Below are 17,076 nucleotides of genomic sequence, written 5' to 3' on the forward strand. Positions count from 1 at the left end.
AATGAACATGTCATCAACATATAATAATAGCTACACAAATGAACCATCATTTAACTTCCGAAAGTAAACACAACTATCATACATGCTCCTCGAATAACCATGACCCAACATAAAGGAATCAAACCTCTTGTACCATTGTCTTGGAAACTGTTTTAATCCGTACAAGAATTTCTTCAACAAGCAAATATGATCTTCTTTCCTTCAATTTAAAATCCTTCAGGTATATGCATGTAAATTTGTTCCTCAAGTTCTCCATGTAAGAAAGTTGTCTTAACATCAAACTGTTCTAATTCCAAATTATACATGCAACTAAGGCAAGCAAGACACAAATAGAGATATGTTCAATAGCAAGTGAGAAAATATTATTAAAATCAACTCCTTGTAACTAACTATAGCCCTTTGCAACTAATCATGCCTTATATCCCGCATCTTCAACCCCTGGAATCCTATCCTTTTTTTTGAAGACTCATTTGCAACAAAATATTCTCTTTCATGATGGCACCTTCACGAGAGACCAAGTACTATTCTTGTGGAGAGACTCAATTTCTTCGTTCATTGCAATCTGCCACTTAGCTGATTCAGCACTAGAAACTGCTTCTGAATATTTTGATGGTTCTCCAATTTATTTAGTTTCATGTGCAACTAAACAAGCAAATGCAACATAATCTCCAAATCTTAATGGTTGTTTACTTTCTCTTCTTGGTCTATGTTTGGCTATAGAATACTCCTCTTCTTCTGGTTCAACTTCGAGAGTCTCAACTTCAGGAATTTCAGCTTCTGGCTCAACTTCAAGAGTTTCAACTATATTTTGCTCCAAAGTTGACAAACTTGGCTCATAAGGAATGCCAATCTCAACCTCTACCTGCTTTTATGTACTCTTTCCTTTTTCTGTATTACAAGAACTAGAAGACTCTTTTCTGGAATGTAACGTAGAGGATTCATCAAAGGTTATATCTCTACTAATTATAAATTTTGGTGCCACGGGATCAGGATACCATAGTCGGTATCCTTTCACCCCAGATGCATACCCAAGAAAAATGCAATTTTTAGCCCTTAACTCTAATTTTCCATCATTTACATGCATGTATGCAGGAAACCAAATATCTTTAAATCCAAAAATTAGTAGGAGTACCTGACCACATTTCCTCTGGAGTCTTAAAGTTCAAAGGTGCAGAAGGAGCATAGTTAACAATATAACAAGCTATAGAGATTGCTCCTGCCCAAAAGGCGTTTATCAACCCAGCATTTGAAATCATGCAGCGAGCCGTTTCCAAAAGAGTTCTATTCATCCTTTCTGCCACACCATTTTGCTGAGGTGTTATTCTCACAGTACGGTGTCGAGCATTTCCTTCATTCTTGGAAAATTCATTCACTTTATCATTACAAAATTCTAAGCCATTATCTGTTCCAAGCCGCTTAACTTGTTTTCCTATTTGCTTCTCAATCAAAACTTTTCATTGTTTGAAACTTAAGAAAACATCAGTTTTTTAAGGAAATAAACCCAAACTTTTCGTAAATAATCATCAATGAAAGTTAACATATACCTGGCACTACCTTTTGACGAGGTACGTGAAGGACCCCATTACCTTTTGTTCTATGAATCGTTGGAGATTTGAAGATGACTTTTTTTTGCTTTCCGAACACACAATGTTCACAGAACTCCATATTTCCAGTACTTTGGCCACATAAGAAACCTCTTTTGTTGAGGATGGAAAGACCTTTTTCACTCATATACCATAATCACATATGCCACAATTTGGTAATGTTAGATCTTGATTTATCTTATGTTGAAACTGCAGCAACACTTGTAACAGTAGATCCCAATAGAGTATACAACTGTCACGACCCAAAATCCACTAAAGGTTGTGATGGCGCCGGACACCGCTGTCAGGCAAGCCAACCATAAATACTTAATTTAGTTCTCCTTCTAGTATTTTTGAAACCATTATTTTTCTTTAATTTAATAGTAAAAGATGAGATTTCGTAATAAATAATAATATTTTAACTATGTCATCAATGAATAATCCATAATCATCCCAGAACCCGGTGTCACAAGTGCATGAGCGTTTACTAGGAACTTAAAATACAATACAATAACTGTCTGGAATGCAATTTTGGACAGGAAAAAAAATACAAGTACTCTGAGGGAGACTCTGCTAGCTGCGGATCGTCTCATAAGATACAGCTCACCTAAGTCCCCGTATCAACCACGATGTTGTGCCCACAAGTCCACTGAACACACATGTGCCTGTACAACAAAATGTACAGCAAGTGTAGTATGAGTACGAAAACAACGCGTACCCAGTAAGTATCTAGTCTAACCTCGAAGAAGTAGTGACGAGAGGTCGACTCCGACACTTACTAGTGGTCCAACAATATGATAATACGTAATTTTAATTAAGCACGATTTATAGAGATAATAATAAAACTTAGAACAAGAAATATCTACACAATTCTTTCATCATATTAAAGAACCCCAAACACTTCCTTCTTTTATAGCATTTGATCTTTCAAACAACGAATTTATACAATTTATAAAAAAGGGTTTCCAAATCTATTATCACACAAGAATTTTACCGAGGACGTTCGGCCCGATCCAACATAAATGTAAACTATAAATTCCACCGAGGACGTTCGGCCCGATCCAACACAAATGTAAACTGTGTACTACCGATGGTCGAAAGGCGCAAACCATAGATGCATCCATTACCCCGCTCGCGAATCATACATGCGACGCGGTCAAATATAAATTTAAGGAATTACCCCGCTCGCGATCATACCTGCGATGCGGTCAAATATAAATTTAACATTTAAACCATATCTCTTTCTTGATTTTTTTTTTCAAAATAAGGGAAATTCATCTTGAAGCTTTTTAAGGGAATTACCCCCGCTCGCGAAACATACATGCAACGTGGTTACACATAAATTTCTTAAGCTATTAATAATATTCCTCAATCCTTTTCGAAATTACGAAGTTTAAATGAAACCTTTTAAATCTTAAATTCTTCAAGATTCAATTCTTTCAAGACAATTACTGCTCAACCTTAATCTTTCTTTTTCTCAAGGCAAACAATAAACATAAATCGACGATAATATCAACAAGGCATGATGTAAACCTAGACTACCCGGACATAGGTATAGCTAGTAGCTACGTACGGACTCTCGTCACCTCGTGCGTACGTATCCCCCTCAATTAAAAGCACATATTAATTTATTTCACCTATGGGGTTAATTCCCTCTTACAAGGTTAGAAAGGAGACTTACCTCGCTCCGAAGTTCCATAACCGGCTCCAACGCCACTCTAACACCTCAAACCGATGCCCAACGCTCCAAAACTAGCCAAACAATGAGCAAACCAATGAAAATATACTCTAATACTCATAACAATTCAATTTGCAACAATTCCCACCTCCGCTCGGAATATCGATAAAATCACGTTCGGGCCCACGTGCCCGGATTCCGAAATTTTTGAAGATAACCACATAACATTACGAACTCAAATATATGGTTTATTTTCAATTTCATACCAAAATTTGTGGTCAAAATCCAAAATACCAAAATTTAGGTCTTCTACCACAAACCCACAATTTATACTAGTTTCCATATTCCAATCCATGTATAATTCATGTATTTAACTCACAAATGGGAAGAAACCACTTACCTAGAATTGCTTGATGAAAATCTCCCCTTGAAGCTCTCCAAAATTGTCCAAACCAAATAAAAATGGGAGAAAAATGGGCCAAGTCCCGTTTTTATAAAACCCTTCTGCCCAGCGACATTTCCGCACCTACAAAATAGTAGTCGCACCTGCGGCTTCACAGGTGTGAGGTTCCCTTTGCTTCTGCGGTTTTCTTCCGCTTCTGCGATCAACTCCTTCGCTTCTGCTCTTGCACAGATACGGTTATCACTCCACACCTGCGGTCCTTCCCCTGACTGCCCAACCCCGCATCTGCGACTCCCAGGCTGCTTCTGCGGCTTCGCACCTACGGCCATAACCTCACAGGTGCGGTTATACCAGATATCAACTGCCTCAACTCTTCTTCAAAGTCTAAATTCGATCCGTTAACCACCAGGAAGCCACTCGAGGCCCCCGGGACCCCGTCCAATTACACCGACCAGTTCCAAAACATCACGCTGACCTGCTCGGGGCCTTAAATCACATCAAACAACACCGAAATCAAGAATCGCACCCCAATTCAAGCTTAATGAACTTTAGAACTTCAAACTTCTACATTCGATGTCGAAACCTACCAAATCACGTCCGATTGACCTCAAAATTTGCGCACAACTTATAGTTAACATTAAGGACCTACCCCAACTTCCGAAATCGGAATCCGACCCCGATATCAAAAAGTCCACTTTCGGTAAAACTTGTCAAAAACCTTCAAATTTCTAACTTCTGCCAAACGACTCCAAAATGACCTACGAACCTCCAAATCCACCTCCGGACGTGCTCCCAATACCAGAATCACCATACGGAGCTACTCCCAGACTCGGAATCCCAAACGGACATTGATAAAATTGAAATGCACATCAACCCGATTTTATGAGATTCTTCCAAAAAGATAACTTCCACAATAGGCGCCGAAATGCTCTCGGGTCATCCAAAACTCGATCCGGGTATACTCCCAAGTCCAAAATCATCATACGAACCTATTGGAACCTTCAAATCCCTATTCCGAGGTCATTTACTCAAAAATCCAATCTTAGTCAATTCTTCCAACTTAATGCTTCCGAAATAAGAATTTCCTTTCCAAATGAACTCTGAACTTCCCGAAATGCAATTTTGATCATGGGTACAAGTCATAATACTTGAAGTGAAGCTGCTCATGGCCTCAAACCACCAAACGACGCGCTAGAGCTCAAAACGATCGGTCGGGTCATTACATTCTGTCCCACTTAAACATACGTTCGTCCTCGGACGTGCTAAGAACTACTCTAGAGTTGTCCGAAATCACTAATTAATACCTCGTGCACCTACCCGTGCTGCCACAACTCAGTTGAGCAAATTAGCTCGAGCGAATCTGGAGATATTCTCTTTTATTCAAGCAAATAAGCCTTAGTGCCCAATTCCAACATCCGGAATTCTCTGCCATGTCTGCTTCCAACATACGAACACCGTATCAATCACCACACGATACACCGATACATGGTTGCATACCTTTGCTGAATCCACGCTATACACTGCATATCTCACATAACCATAATAACATCCTCTAATAACAATAGCCGAAGTTCCACGAATTTGATGCTCTTACACGCACCTCATGACTTATATAAGTCTTGTTCCAACTCTTGCAATACCGTATCACGACCCAGAAATCCCTCCGAAGGAGTCGTGATGGCACCTAGTCTCTAAACTAGGTAAGCCTAACATAAACTGAAATAACATTGATTCTTACTAACTTTAAATTAACCAACTCTGAATAATTCAAAATTCCCAAAACTGGTGGTACAAATCTCAGGTCTAAGAACCTCATCTCGACCAATACAAGCAGTCCAACTGATGACTCATCATGGGAACACACAAATTCTCACACTACACAGCTCGTACACTGAACCAGCAATAACTCAATTAAGTAACACAAATAAGGAAAAGCAAAGTATAAGAATCTTCTAACAAGTGTAACGTGCAACAACAAAAATATAGTTTTCATCAAATTGTTCCACAGAGGAAAAGGAGAACCCCAAATAAACACAAGGAAAGGGTATCTCATACAACATCCGCTGCGGCGCGCAGCTCGCTCCCAAATACTCATCAGGCCAAGATGCTTGGGTCCACTTATCAGATAAATATTGACATCAGGCACAGCAAAGTGCACAAGTAAAACTGTGGGAACAATGAATAGAAGTGCTAGAACATGAAAGAAACAAGCACAGCTAAGGTGCAATGAACAAATCAACATCACGAGGGCTATCTTGCGCGCATCGCCATAAGGCCTAAATAGAACTACAACATGCGTGGGGAATAATCATACCACCTCACCACCTAACACATCATATAAGAGTAGCACATAACATAGGCTAGGGGCACAAATAATATCCATTTTGCCCGGTAACATAACCATAATGACAATCTCACAGAAGTGCTCAAACTTGATCTGATACAAGATACATATTCTCATTGAGCATTCAAATAGCCCCCAACCCAAATCCTGATTATTTCCAAATTGCTAAGTATGCTTCAAAAAGATCCACAACAACTTATCGATAACACATGCTATTAATTATTGCATTCTCAATATTTCTTCAAGATCCGCAAACAGGGAATAGTCCATTCTTGAGTGCATCTAGCCCCAAACCTCAGGAATACCGAAATTTCCATACCCAGCTCAACTACTAAAACCAAATGGCTGATATATCACTCACACCCTATTATTCTGCTGAAGCACCCCTATAGGATTTCTGGTCGTGTAACAAAACATGAACCCCGAAAGCCTCAAAACCCTAAACCTTGTATTTATAGTTCACCTCCCGGACTTCCACCACTGCTGACCGCACAAAAACCAGTGCTGTCCACACAAAAACCAGTGTTGTCGGCACAAAATCCAGTGCTGTCCGTGGAGGATTTGACTGCAGTGACAGGCTTTAGTATTTTGGCCATAACTTTCTCTATAGATGTCCAAATTGTGATTTCTTTATTTTTATGGAAACTAGACATGAAGGGATACACCTTTTGTTTTTGAATCATCTCAGAATTCCTTGTAGATCAAAAGATATAGGCTTCTGAAGTCAGACCGGTGCACCTGCGGAACATCTTGATGTGTGGCCGCACACCAAATTGTGCGGTCCGCACTGAGGTACGCATAATTCAAAATTAGTAAGAATCAATGTTATTTCAGTTTATGTTAGGCATACCTAGTTTAGAGACTAGGTGCCATCACGATTCCTTCGGAGGGATTTCTGGGTCGTGACATACCGCCACGACGGAAGAGATGTGTAGAAATTCATAACTAACTGCAGAGTCAGCCAATCATTGAATCTCTCCTCTTGACTAGAATCATCACCCCATTATGAATAAAATAATGGTATTTGTTCTTTACTATACTTCATATGATCCGATCGCACTGATCCCAGATCCAATAATTTCGTCTCACCCAGTATGAGTTGTTCAGGCAATAAGCCACCTCTCACGCTGCTAAAAGTCACATATGATGCCACCGTGTGCCAACAAGCCACCACTCGCATGTGATATATATATAGGGAAAATGAACTCTGGAAAGAACTGCTCAGCCTCCGCAACTAATTAAAAAACCGAAGGGAAGATATGGACCCTCCTTAGGAAATAAGAAACAAAACACACAAGGATAGATACAGGGGACCGTACTCAATATCACACTGTTGCGGCGTGCAACCCGATCCAAACAGCATACCCGTGGCGGCATGCCACCCGATCCACACATAAAATCTATAAGGAAATATTTACCGAGCTAGAATTCTCATTACTACAAAATATCCGAATATCGTCCACAAGTACGCTAACTGCATAATACCACCCCAGGGAGGACAGACAGTGCCATACGCTACAAAACTCAAGCACAACTAGGGTGCGATATATGATCTGAATCTCGAGAGCCATCCTACTCACATAACACCATCCTACGCGGAACCGCAACACATAAGAAATTTATCAAGCCGTTTCAGAATTATCACACCTCCTTTTTCCCGAGGGATAGGAAGTTTTTCCAATTTAAGTGAAAATAATCGGAACGGGATTATTTATATTTGAATTCAGAGCCGCCACTTGGGATAATTTATGGTGTCCCCAAGTCACCGGTTTAAAATCCCGAATCGAGGAAGTTTGACTCTATTTTACAGTCCGCGAAACATAGAAATCTGGGTAAGGAATTCCGTTAACCTGGGAGAAGGTGTTAGGCATTCCCGGGTTCCGTGGTTTTAGCACGGTCGCTCAACTATTAGTAATTGACCTAATTATCTTATTAATTACACATTTTAAACCTATGTGCATTTTTAACTTTCTAACCGCTTTTAATGTTTATAGAATTATTTTCTGGAACAAGTCACGATTGTCGTACACTTGTCGTTTTGGTACACATTGCAAACCGCATCACATGAAATGCACCCGCGATTTATAACATGTTTAGTTTATTATTAGGAAGTTATGGTCGGGTCACATGAAATCCACACCCGAATTTGGATTATGTATCACAACTAGGTCACGAGAACCGTACCCACAGTCGTGATAATTTAATTACGTGCCTAAAGCAAACTACGATATTTACGATTGTTATTCTAATTTAAATTAATGAAAGACATCAAACCCAATTACGTGAGGCTAAACAACGAAGAGCCACTGAAATTAGGAGTATAAAATGAATTCTTAGGATTGAATCAATCATAGTCTAATGTTCAGTGACTTTACAAACCAGCCTTAAACGCTTAAAGTGGGCCAAGTGATGCACATGCCCAATTACCATGCAGGACGTGTTTTAACAAGAGGAAATCGATGCTTATAAACTCAAATGGGTTAATTACAAGGATAACCATGCTTATTACACATTCACGAATAACCACAAATTTAAAATTAAGGCCAAATCAAGACAAGAATCCCAAGCAAATGGATCACAATTTACTACTTTAACAAGACTGGCCTGGTTACTAGTTTAATAACAATCAGTAACTAATACATAGTGTCGAATGGACTAACACATATACCTGTGAGTGCTATTTTATACTGATTACAAATTTATACTAAAACTTTTGAATTATCACTGTGAATTCAACCAACTTCAGCTTTGACAGTAAATGTTGTGCAAAGAGTATCACCATTTCTTCAAGCTTCTGATCTAAGAAGTTATTTTTAAATAATCCACCTAAAACTCATTTTAACAAATTCCAGAAGTGATTTCCCAAATCTAGTTCCCCCTGCTTTTATGTCAATCTTAACACTTAAACATCAGAATACAAGAAACTGGTACTAGGCAAGCTCGAGTCAATTTCTTTAAAAATGATCTAAGACCTTATAATCTCCAATAAAATGAAAGCAGTAAAATGAAAACATCCGATCCTCTAAATGGCTAACATACATGAACTCAAACACCTGTTGACTTGGCCATAGCTAACAGATAAAATTTTAATTTCAACTTAAACAAGAAAATCATCACAAGCAATCCAGACTTGGATCATTTTATCTATAATAAGCTATGTGAAAGAAGGTAGTGAATCATGAGCATTCATGGGGGACTATGAGGGATCAACAGGATCTCAAACCTTATAGAATTATGAACTAACTAACAACAGAATTCACAAATTGATTCAGTTTCATTTCCAAAAAAAAACTCATATCATCATGAAACTTCATTCACTTCAGATTCATAAGGAATAGGCAAAATACCTGGAAAAGATGAATAAAGAGAAAGAAGTAGAGCCAAATAAAGGCTAGAAAACTCCAAAGAAAGGAATCAGCTATGAAGCAAACAACAACCATAGAAATCAACACCAAAAGCTGAAGAACTACTTTTGCTTGAAGTTTAAATTCTGGAAACTTTCTTCATATCTCAGCTTTAGTAAGTGTTTGCAAAATGAGTCTATATGCAGAAAAATGACCTTTTAGTGTATGTCTATCTATTCCAATTCAGAGCTAGATCCAAAATGAGAGGAGATGAGGCCTTATATAGAGAACGAAATTTGTTGTGTGCCAGAAAAATCAGGGAATAATTCTCAAAATGTCAGTCCCTAAAATTTAGGAAAAGAGCATCTTTTCCAATAGAAAATGGACAGATGTCCTTTCTTATCCAATTTCAGCATCTTTTATCAACAATTCTGGATAGATGGTGCTTTTCTAGAACCTTCTTCTTGGGTCTGGACCAAATGTTATGGCCAAATGGCCCAAAACAGGCCCAAATCCCATAATAACTCAGGCCCTGACTGATTGGGCCTTCACTGTCCAATCCAGAACTGAATATCCTGTTTAAAAATGGGACAAATTAGTACCAAACAATTCATCTTAAATATCTAAAACTAATTAATACACGATTAACTAAAAATTAAATCCAGTTAACAATAATAACCCCAAGAGATATGCAAATCAAAGACTAACTAGTTAAAACTGTTTTAATTAACCTAAAACTTATGCCATTAACCAATTGAACAAACTAAGATTAATTTAAGTAAAGAAATAAAATAAAAAAAAAGAAACAGGATCAAAATAACAAAAATAAATGAAAAAAAAAGAATCAAGAGGAAGGAGAGGGAGGATACCAATTTGTTCGGAATGAATCGACGATCCGAAACGACTCAACGAACGATGAAAGTGACGAGTTTGGCCGGGCAACGGTGGTTTGGTCAGAAACAGGCGACTTTTGGAACGAACCAAAACTAACGTTAATCAATTGTTCTTAACAAGAACAATTGTTTAACGCAAGTCTCGAGTCAAATCGAGCCTTGGAAGCATTAAAATCAGAATTAGGAGTGGCTTAGGTTGTTCTTGAATTTCAGATTTGAAATCAAAGAAAATAGGTGGGGATTTTAGGGAAACTAATGGTAGATTAGTGATTAGGGTGGGATGAGGAGTGTAGGGTGAAAATTTGGGGACGTTTGGAGACGGGCCGCCGCCGTGGGACGATTTTCGGCAGGCGGCGGGCGGCGGATGGCGGTTGAGAGAGGAGGGGATTTTAGAGGCGGCTAGTTTAGAGTTATTGAGAGATGGGGGAAATGGGGGGTTCTGAGGGGTTTGGGGAGGCTTAGGACAGTTATAAGGGGGTGTGGGGATTAGTTCCCAGTCGCCGGATCATTGAAGATCAACGGTTGGGACTAGGTAAAGCAAAACGGCGTCGTTTTGGGGTTATGATGGGCTGGATCGGATTGGGTTATGGGAATTGGGCTGGGCGATTTGTAAAGGGGGAAATTGGGCCATTTAGATTAGCCCAGTCCGATCTAATTCCAAAATAAACCCATTTTCCTTCTTCTTATTATTTTTCTTTCTTTTTGACTTTAAAACCTAATTAAATAAAAATTCTAAATTAATCCCAAATAAATATAATTTGTAAAATTAAACTAATTATCTATTTATACTATTTTCATAATCAATTAATCCTAAAGTAAATGAAAGAAAATTACTAATTAACACCAAAAGCTAAAAATGTAAAATGAACATTATTTTTGTGATTTTTTGTTTTAATAATACCATTAATGAACGACTCAACCTTAAAAATGCAAATAACAACCTAAAATGCCATGCAAGAAATTTTGAATATTTCTTAGGGTATTTTCCATGATTTTAAAAAATTAAATTTGCACCAAAATGCAACTAAATGCAAACAATTAACAAGAAATTCCTACAAAATTCTATAAAAATGAAAATAGTTTTAGGAAACCTATTTTTAATTTTGTAGGAGAATTTCTAGTCGGGCAAAAATCACGTGCTCACAGCTGCCCCTCTTTGCTCGGAAACACGAAGAGTTTTTCGGGCAAAGATAAAATGAGCAATTACGAGCGATTTTTGCCTGTTTGGATACTCCATGGGAAGCATTTTTTGAAACAGTCTTACCGAACCTTGCTTCGGAGGTTGCCTACATATCCTTGGCTATAAAGGAATCAGGTCAGTGTAGTTCTGAAAATTTTGATAGCTGGGACTACCGAGAATCTGTGGTTTCACTGCTATTGTTGTTGTTTCTGCTTGCTGAGCTCCTTATTATAGCAAAATCAGAAATAAACAAAAAAAAAACTAACTAAGCCTATCAGCTACGAGTTACAAGATTCCTATATATAGGTCTTCAGAAACTTGATCTTGAATCTTCTACAGTTTCGTTGTGCATCTCGAACTGTTGATTCGCACTCTTGAGGCGAGCTTCTGCTACTTCCAACTTGAATTGACCCTATTCTTCAGGCAGGTTCCTGCTGTTGTCTTGAACTTGAACTTAACTCTGAAATGAATTCCTCGTTCTCCATGTGGGTGCCTGCTACTTGACTTAACACTTGAAATGAATTCCCTCGTTCTCCAGGTGGGCGCCTGCCAATACAACCAAACAGACAAAACAAAAGAAACTTTTCTCCCCAGTTTGGACTAGGAACATTCATGAGTGCTAGTTGATCCCATTATACAGGAGGCTCCTGGAAAACTTGAAATTAAATCCCATTATCCAGGAGGGTCCTGAAAACTTGAAAATAAATCCAATTATCCAGGAGGGTCCGGAAAACTTGAAACTAAATCCCATTATCCAGGAGGGTCCAGAAAACTTGAAACTAAATCCCATTATCCAGGAGGGTCCTGAAAACTTGAAACTAAATCCCATTATCCAAGAGGGTCCTGAAAACTTGAAACTAAATCCCAATATCCAGAAGGGTCCTGAAAACTTGAAACTAAATCCCAATATCCAGAAGGGTCCTGAAAACTTGAAACTAACCCATTATCCAGGAGTTTCCTGAAAACCTGAAACTAAATCCCATTATTCAGGAGTGTCCTGAAAAACAGAAACTAAATCCCATTTGGAGGGTCCTGAAAACTTGAAACTAAATCCCATTATCCAGGAGGGTCCTGAAAACTTAAAACTAAATCCCATTATCCAGGAGGGTCCTGAAAACATGAAACTAAATTCCATTATCCAGGAGGGTCCTGAAAACATGAAACTAAATCCCATTATCCAGGAGGGTCCTCAAAACCTCAAACTAAATCCCATTACCCAGGAGGGTCCTGAAAACTTGAAACTAAATCCCATTATCCAGGAGCGTCCTGAAAACTTATAACTTAATCCCATTATCCAGGAGGGTCCTGAAAACTTGAAACTAAATCTCATTATCCTGGAGGGTCCTGAAAACCTGAAACCAAATCCCATTATCCAGGAGGGTCCTGAAAACTTGAAACTAAATCCCATTCCAGGAGGGTCCTGAAAACTTAAAACTAAATCCCATTATCCAGAAGGGTCCTGAAAACTTAAAACTAAATCCCATTATCTAGGAGGGTCCTGAAAACTTGAAACTGAATCCCATTATCCAGGATGGTCCTGAAAACTTGAAACTGAATCCCATTATCCAGGAGGGTCCTGAAAACATGATACTAAATCTCATTATCCAGGAGGGTCCTAAAAACTTGAAACTAAATCCCATTATCCAGGAGGGTCCTGAAGACATGAAACTAAATCCCATTATCCAGGAGTTTCCTGAAAACCTGAAACTAAATCCCATTATTCAGGAGTGTCCTGAAAAACAGAAACTAAATCCCATTATCCAGGAGCGTCCTGAAAACTTATAACTTATTCCCATTATCCAGGAGGGTCCTGAAAACTTGAAATTAAATCCCATTATCCAGGAGGGTCCTGAAAACTCAAAACTAAATCCCATTATCCAGAAGGGTCCTGAAAACTTAAAACTAAATCCCATTATCCAGGAGGGTCCTGAAAACTTGAAACTAAATCCCATTATCCAGGAGGGTCCTGAAAACTTGAAACTAAATCCCATTATCCAGGAGGGTCCTGAAAATTTAAAAACTAAATCCCATTATCCAGGAGGGCCCTGAAAACTTGAAACTAAATCCCATTATCCAGGAGGGTCATGAAAACTTAAACCTAAATCCCATTATCCAGGAGGGTCCTGAAAACTTGAAACTAAGCTTATCTGGGACGTGCTTTCCTTATGAAGGATTCGTGCAGAGCAAACAAAATTTCTTGCCCCTGTTTCAATCAAAGAAAATCTTGTCAGTTTAAAAGTGTGGTGGTTAGTTTGTGGCATCCTTGCTGAAGGTGTCTGCTTTTGCCATTGCCATGCTTCATTTCGATTAGCTGCTTTGGGCTAGCAAAGAATTGTTTGACCTCCTGATCGAACCTTAACCACAAAACCCCGAATGACCCACGTAGCTTACACTCCACTTGTTGTTTGACACCTCTATCTTTACAATTTTGAACCTTTATATTTCCTCAAAATTCACGAATCACTTGACCACTTGAACTCCCATTAATACCTTATTGGTCAGTCTGAATCATGCCACTTGTAATATGCTCTGGCTGAACTTTGCTTTGTGCAATTAAAAGTCGGTAATAGCTTTGAAATCCTTTCTTGCTTGCTTAACAAGGCTAACATTGAAAAAGACTTAGAGAAGTAAACCCAAAAGAAACGAAGCAAAGTGACTTCGAGAATTAGGATTAAAAAGGAAAATTTCGAACAAAGATAACTATTGGACGAAAAAATGGAAAGGAGACTTATCTGAGTGAAGCAGCTGGCTCCAATGATCATGACATGCATTTCAGATCAATCAACCCAAACCATTCAACTAATCATATTTCAGTCCATGCCACGTCTTCATACTTCAAAACCGGGATTTCCATAATCCAATCTCTCTATAAAGTCACGAACCTCATTCGGCTTGTAGTGCCTCGAAGGGTTTTCACCAGCAAACCTCTCTCATTTGTTCATCTCTTAACTCACCGTTGCCTTACGGTGCTCGCGAGGGTTTTCACCAATAAGACTCTCTCATTTTAAATTTCCTTTCAGCTTTCATCGCCTTATGGTGCCCGTGAGGATTTTCACCAATAAGACTCTCTCATTTTATTCATCTTTCCTTGTGCTCATGAACAAAGTGTTACCCATGATGTGGATCATACATCTATCTCGCTTGACTTGGCATTCCTCAAAGATTGATTGGAAGGTCTTTCTATGGACCGTAGCATAGGCTTTTGGACGGGGTTAGAAAGAAAAGGCGGCATGCAGGCTCAAAGCAGCTTAAAATGAAAAGGTTCAAAAATACAACTTTTAGAATCAGGTTTTTTACAAAACCACAACTTCTTCCCCAGTTTCTTTGAGTCTGGTGAATTTGGATTTTTATTTTGATGAGACCGAACCGTGTAAGGCTGCCTACGTATCCTTAAAAGGAATCAAGTCGAACGTAGTTCAAGGAATAAGAGTTCTTTGCTTTTGTTACTCTTTCTTTTGCTTTCTTTTTCTTCTTCTTTTCTTTTCTCTTTTCTTTCTTTTGCTTTTTTTTTCTTTTTCTATATTTTTCTCTTCCTTTTTTTTTTCTATTTCTAAACTCTACTTCTGATTCTAAATAAGGGGTATGAAAGAAAATAAATAAGGCTCAAAAAGGGTTAACAAAGGATAAAAGTGTTTGGATAGCAGAATAAAATGCCTTCGGCATTCCAATCTTTGAAACATGCCAAATACAAATAACGCAATTGAATACAAACAAAGAAATCACACAAAATATGTCTTGACTGCATCAGAATTGATAGCCATATCTACACATTTGCCTTCTATATCTGTTAAATACAAAGCACCATTGGGCAACACTGTTGTCACAATGAACGACCCCTGCCAGTTTGGGGCAAACTTGCCTTTAGCTTCAGCCTGATGTGGAATGATGCGTTTTAATACTTGCTGGCCCACTTCAAATTTCCGAGGACGCACCTTCTTGTTGTATGCTCTTTCCATTCTCTTCTGATACAATTCACCATTACATACTGCCGCCAATCTTTTCTCATCAATCAAACTCAACTGCTCTAATTGAGTTTTGACCCACTCATCATCATCAATTTCAGCTTCAGCAACAATCCGAAGGGATGGAATCTCAACTTCCACAGGTATAACTGCCTCAGTTCCATATACCAGCAAATAAGGAGTTGCACCTACTGAAGTGCGAACAGTATTGCGATAACCCAGTAAAGCAAAAGGCAACTTTTCATGCCATTGCCTAGAACCTTGCACCAGCTTACGAAGTATCTTCTTTATGTTCTTGTTAGCCGCCTCAACAACTCCATTTTCCTTGGGGCAATACGGAGTGGAATTTCGATGCATAGTATTGAACTGTTGGCATACCTCTTTCATCAGATGACTGTTGAGATTAGCAGCATTTTCTGTGATGATTACCTCAGGGATTCCGAACCGGAAAATGATATTTGAATGAACAAAATCCACCACAACCTTCTTAGTCACAGATTTGAAAGTTACAGCTTTGACCCACTTGGTGAAATAATCAATGGCCACCAGAATAAACCTATGCCCGTTCGATGCTGCCGGTTCAATTGGTCCAATGACATCCATGCCCCAAGTAACAAAGGGCCAAGGTGCAGACATTGTGTGCAACTCAGATGGCGGAGAATGAATCAGATCACCGTGCACCTGGCATTGATGACATTTGCGTACAAAGCTAATGCAATCGCGTTCCATGGTGAGCCAATAATAACCTGCTCGAAGAATTTTCTTTGCCAAGACATATTCGCTCATATGCGGCCAGCAAACTCCGGAATGCACTTTGGCCATGATAGTCGAAGCTTGTTTAGCATCTATGCACCTCAGTAGTCCAAGATCTAGAGTTCTCTTATACAAAATTTCCTCGCTCAAGAAAAATCCACCAGCCAGACGTCGAATGGCTCTCTTTTTGATCACCTGTGGCCTATACCGGATATACCCCCAACTTGATGTACTCCTTGATATCATGGAACCAAGGTTCACCATCATGTTCCTCTTCAACCACATTACAATAGGCATGCTTATCACAAACTTGAATATGCAAAGGGTCGACATAAGTCTTATCTGGATGGTGTAACATTGATGCCAGAGTAGCCAAGGGATCGGCAACCTCACTATGGATCCTAGGAATATGCCTGAATTCTATTGATCTGAATCGTTGACAAAGATCATGCAGACATTATCGATATGGTATGAGCTTCAAATCCCGAGTCTCCCATTCTCCCTAAATCTGGTGAACCAACAGGTCTGAATCTCCCAAAACCAATGCTTCTTGAACTCCCATGTCTGCAGCTAACCTCAAACCCAGAATGCATGCCTCGTACTCAGCCATGTTGTTGGTGCAGTAAAATCGAAGCTAAGCTGTTACGGGGTAGTGATGCCCTATTTCAGAAATGAGTACAACGCCTATTCCGACACCTTTCTTGTTAGTGGCTCCATCAAATAAGAGTTTCCAACATGGCTTTTCATCCTGGTCAACCTCGTCAATATGCATCACGTCTTCATAAGAAAATAAGTCTTCAATGGCTCATACTCTTCATTCACCGGGTTCTCGACCAAGTGATCGGCCAAGGCTTGGGCTTTCATCGCGATCCGAGTCACATAGATAATGTCAAACTCTGTGAGTAAAATCTGCCACTTTGCAAGTCTTCCTGTGGG

This window comes from Nicotiana attenuata, unplaced genomic scaffold (genome assembly GCF_001879085.1).
Source record: "Nicotiana attenuata strain UT unplaced genomic scaffold, NIATTr2, whole genome shotgun sequence".
Classification (NCBI taxonomy): domain Eukaryota; kingdom Viridiplantae; phylum Streptophyta; class Magnoliopsida; order Solanales; family Solanaceae; genus Nicotiana; species Nicotiana attenuata.